General features: G+C 30.6%; 1 protein-coding gene across 1 annotated transcript in view; it reads left to right on the top strand.

The window, feature by feature from the left end:
* The window catches only part of LOC106459413 (ras-related and estrogen-regulated growth inhibitor-like), a 39,854-nt gene that overhangs the window by 4,607 nt on the left and 29,584 nt on the right, over positions 1-5,663 (top strand). The gene's annotated exons all lie outside the window — the stretch shown is intronic.

Genomic DNA, 5,663 nt, shown 5'->3' with positions numbered 1-5,663 from the left:
TATATATATATATATATATATATATATATATACTAGCAGAGACAGATAGTAGTTTTCTTTCTTAAATGCACTTATATATAGACAGATAAGTAGCGATTGTTTTTCTCTTTAAATATTAAGTATAGCCAGATAAGTGCGTGGTGTTTTATATATATATAGGTACTTATACAGATGAATAGTGCTTTCTCTCTTAAAACATATGCTTGTGCATAAACAGATATGTATATAGATGAATAGTGCTTTCTCTCTTGAAACATATGCTTGTGCATAAACAGATATGTATATAGATGAATAGTGCTTTCTCTCTTAGAAACATATGCTTGTGCATAAACAGATATGTATATAGTAGATGAATAGTGCTTTCTCTCTTGAAACATATGCTTGTGCATAAACAGATATGTATATAGATGAATAGTGCTTTCTCTCTTGAAACATATGCTTGTGCATAGACAGACATGTATATATATATATATATAGATGAATAGTGCTTTCTCTCTCTCTAGCTATATAAAAACACGTTTTTTGTGTGTGTTTTTTAATTTGTGTCAAGATTGACCAAAGATTTTCTTTTGTACTCAAGTGACTGTGAAAAAATGAAGTGTTTGATGCAGAAGCAACAGAAACTTTCAGTGCTATAGAGTTAAGTTACTCCGGAAATAAGAATCTTTTTTAGTAATGTTGAAAACAAAAAGTACCGAGGAATGATAATTTGATGTAAATCCTACACATAGATTGTTTGTGTTTTGAGAAAGAGTTCTTGGTAATGATTTCCACTTCGTTCAACACTTTCCTACCCGCATATTTCCTTTATTTTATTTAACATTGCGTTTATTGTCTGTTCATTTCATACTTGGTGAGTTTTGTTGATTTTAACTTTCTGCACCAGCTTCGGTGAGATTTAGTGAAATTTCTGATTTACACCTAACTTGTTATAATAACGTCTTTTTTTTTAATTGGAGTAGGGAACGGGTATTGTTCACTATTCATGATGAAATAATAATAGAATATTTGAAAATATCTCAGGTATAGTAAGTAGAGCTTTTACAGTTACATTATCGTCAGGAAACAATATTCTGACCAGTATATAACAAAATATCTTATTCTTTATTGTACATAATGTATCACTGTATTTCCAGTCTGTGTGACCCTTATAAGGATAAACGATGAAATATAATTATTTGGCTAAAATATAATTACTTCTTTCCCCCCCCCCCCATAAAAATGTCTACATTTATTCTTATGTATCAGTGTCTACAATTTAGTGTGCACTTCTTTAATTGTTATTACTTTTCATGGTTAAGTGCATGTTCAAAGTGAAAATAACAAGCCAAAACACGGCCAGAGCTTCAGATAAAACAAATCAAAACCAGGTCATTTCTTTTCAGAATAGGTCGTTGGCATTAATAAACATCCAAAATTCTTCTTTCGTTTGACGTCAGTTTTCACCCAGATTAAATGAGCCAGAAAAGTTTACGTTAGTCCAAAGCTAAATAAGTCCTATGTCCTTAAACATTCCTCTCTCTCTCTTATTATTCAACAAAGCTGACGAATTATCACTTATATTTGTAATACTGACAAAAATATAAATATGTCTAAGCTCTTAGATTTCAACATAAACTTCTATATAATTTGTTATTACGCTTCAAATGATATAGAGCTGTTTTGAAATTTGAAAATAATCCAAATGTGTTGTCATACTTTTATGAAACGTGAACAATAATCGAAAATTAAAACAAATGAAACCAACGTGCAATAGCAATATAAATTCAGCAATTATGAATAAGTTCTATAGATACGGGAGTAATTTTTTATGCTTATTTCATAGATCAGTTTGTTGCACGGATTTCCTGGTGGTTGTAGTTCTTTTAATGGGTTCATTGTTATATATTAATACTTAGTTTATTACCAAAACAAATGTCAATATGTGTATATATGTATAGACATATTGGATTCTGTTGTGCGAAAGGTAATTACTGTAGTAAACAAAACTTTTAAATCGCATTGTTTGTCAACTTTAAAGTTCTGTTCATGCAATTATACAAGGTTTATAAAGATTGTACAGCAAGTCTATGATTTATTGGGTAGCCATGGTTAACTAATAAATATACTTAGGTTTATATTTTACAAGTATTAATTTAGAATAAAAACTGAAATCAATGCATAACTTCAAGCTCATTCACATTTATTTACACAACATATTAGGTATTCAAAGTTAACGTGCTTGCGATTGGAAATCCAGGAAGTTAATTACAATACTAGTTTTATCACAGATCTTTAGTGGTCGATGCACTCTATTTACATAAAATGAGCATTAAACGCGATTGTATGACAAAAACAAAGCTTAAACTTGTCCAACTAAGAGCATTGTTCATAATGACGTCTCCAAAGTTGATTATTCAAATAATTACTGCATTATATATACTAGCTGTTATCCAACAACAGTTCCAAGGACAAACCAGTGGCTTCCTAGAGTTATGCCTGATAAAATGAAGGTTCGTGCCATTGAACCTCATAAAATGTTTATAGATCTTGTCATAAAATACTGTAATTGTTTCTGAAGTGCATGTATCCACCAAGATGATAAGCGAATAGATAAGGGAAAGCGGCAGAATATTCTCCTCCAAATGTTTTTTTTTTTTATGCTGTTTAAAAATAGCTCAACCTTCTTATGTTTACTGCTGTCAGTTAGGGTTATTGATCCATTCCTTTCTGTTAAAAGTATGAGGTGAAATTGACGAGACGTGAAAGTTGTTTAATCCTTTTCTTACTTACTATTTTCGATACGTAGGAAAATCGTTTATTTATTAAAAGCTGTAACAACTTCCAGACGCATCCTAAGAATAATCATTTTCTTATCAAGGGGCAAAGAGGAACGCTTCATGACTGAAAATGTTTTATGGTTAATGAATTATATCTCTGTCAAAATAGTTGGTACATTGAAACGATTATGAAATACAAGAACAAAAGATCTGATTTTGAGCTTCATTAACATAATTACCGAGTTTTGATATATGTCACATTATACAAGTATAAGCATGTACCTTTAAGGGAATAATTCACATTAACGAACCTGTGGTGTAATCGACTGACTTTCTGGTTATTTTAGGTGAACTTGATACTTGTTTAACAAAATATAAGGTGTTCTTCTACAAATACAAAAAAGTTGGCCAAGTATAAAAAATTCGCTAATCAACAATTTTAATTTGTTTATATGTTTTAATTACTTTTTATAATTCCAAGAAACGAATGACATATATATACAATTAATACAAAATTACAAAAATTAAGTATGACGTAGGGTTGGCAATGCCTAAAAGCACAGAAACAAGGTAGGGATGAATACAAAAAATCCCTACAAAAGTTAGCCAGTAAGTACTGAGTCAATCTTACAAGCTTGTGGTTATTATTCAATCAATCATGCCAATGTAAGACCGTATAGCACTATTCAGATAAAATACTTTTATTCAATCCTGAATTCATGCAATTGACAAGAATTCAACATTTAGTTGTAGATAAAAGTTATTCTTGGAAAGATTTGGTTACTTATGTAGTGATTTTTGTACGGTTTTGTGTATTCATCCCGACCTTGTTTTCGTATATTTTTCGCATTTTCATTCCTATATCATACTTAATTTTTGCAAAATATTTTTATTAATTGTTTCCTCTCATTTTTTAAACACTTTTATTGAAGTATGTTGATAAGTGAACATTTGTTTTATTTTTATAATTCAATGGTAATGTATATTGTCAATATCATATCAGTCTTGTCAGTTTCTCTAATTTTGGATTACAATGAGGGCCAGGGAAGCTGGAATGGTTTCTCCAGGATGGTACGATTACCCAGAACCACTGTACAAACTTATAGGAATATTTATAGGACCCACACCTTCCAACTTTATCCCCAACTCACTGCATGCTAGGGTCATGTTGATTAATAGTGATTAAATCATACAGATCTCAGGCCATAAAGTATGATACCATGCATACACACACACCTGCCAGGCTCGGCCTCACTGAAAATTTGAAGAAAAGCAGACCACTATATAATGTATTGTTTTGACAATTAAGAAACTGGTGTTTTTTTTAAATCAAACATCAACAATATATACATAGATTTTTTGGTTGCATAAATAGTTGATCTCCTTCATACCTTGAATAATGTAGGTTTTTCTTTCTTTATTTTTACTGAAATTGTTTTGGCAGATATCATGTTTGTGAATGAAAAGCCACAAACGGTCGTTATATAAGAACAGTTTGTGCTGCCATCTAGCAAACAGAAATGAAACTTATTTATGAAACATGGAAATAATGTATGTTTATAAACTGAACTCACTGCTAAGTACTAGTTTTCCTTTTTATTATTTCCCCACAAATATATGTGTGAAGGAGAACAGAATAATATTACTATTACAAGCTGTGAAAGACTCGAAAATGGCAATTAGGTGCTCAAATAAGGCTATAACCCAGCTTTAGCAATTATTTGTAAGCATCATAGAGATATAGATTGAATGGGGCGACCAATGTTTTCTCGGCCCATCCCTGCATACTAAGTACTACCGTGCTTAGTGATAGCCTGTTTCCAAGTAAGCTAAAATGTTTTTCTAACGCCATTACAAAAGATTCACTAATTTTTTGGCTAGTGTTGGAAAAGAAAAAAGAAAGATGAACAGTTTGGCTCTTTATCTAGTTCCCAGTTCTCCACTTTAGCAATAGTTTTCAATGATATTCAGAGTTTTACAAGCTGTGAAACACTCGATAATGACAATTAGGTGCTCAAATAAGGCTATAATTCAACTTTTGCAGTTATTTGTAAGCATCATAGAGTAATAGATTGAATGCGGCAGCCATTTTTTTCTCGCCCCATTCCTACATACTAAGCACTATTGTGCTTAGTGATATGAAAGAACAGAATTTCAAAACCTTAAGTTAATTAAAAAACTTATGTATGACGTGAGCTTCCTTTGTGCAGTTGAACATGTTATACATCTATGTTTATTTTAGAAACTGTATACACCACTATGTATATGTTATCAGTTATGAAGCAAACAGAAAGTCTATATTCACATCAAAAGTATTTTTAAAGTAATTTTCCTTTGGCTAGACACATTATATATTGTTAGGGCTGAGAGGAACAATACGCTTGTAAATTAAATTATATAATATTACTAATAATAATAGTACAAAGCCTTTTTAATAACAAATCGGTGTAGAAGCAATTGGCTCAAACACTCATCATTAATTCTAAATTAACTTACTTGAGATTCTTGAAAGCTAAAACGACACCAATTTCTAACTAATTATTTGAATGTTACAAACACTTATATAATAGTAATAATGACATAACTTAAGACATTTTCTATTTCAAAACTCATTCCATAAGAAGTTTTATTTTTAAATATTTGTATATTTTTGAAGTGAAAAGAGAGCTTGTCAGAAATTAAAAATCTGGATTTTTCTAAAGTAGGTGTGAATTTTTAGCAATAAATTTAGCAATGAATAAACAGCACGCACTTCACTTGTTTTCAAAGTAATATACACAGCGTGGTCACAAGTAAATAGACACCACCTTTTCAGTGATATTCACATGAATTGATATATTTATAATTCAATTAATATCTAGTAGACCTTCTTTTCGCTTCGTGGAGTTCGTTGATCCTTTTGGG

This window comes from Limulus polyphemus, unplaced genomic scaffold (genome assembly GCF_000517525.1).
Source record: "Limulus polyphemus unplaced genomic scaffold, Limulus_polyphemus-2.1.2 Scaffold605, whole genome shotgun sequence".
Lineage (NCBI taxonomy): Eukaryota > Metazoa > Arthropoda > Merostomata > Xiphosura > Limulidae > Limulus > Limulus polyphemus.
The sequence above is the reverse complement of the archived record's forward strand: the minus strand, read 5'-3'. Positions and strand labels throughout refer to the sequence as shown.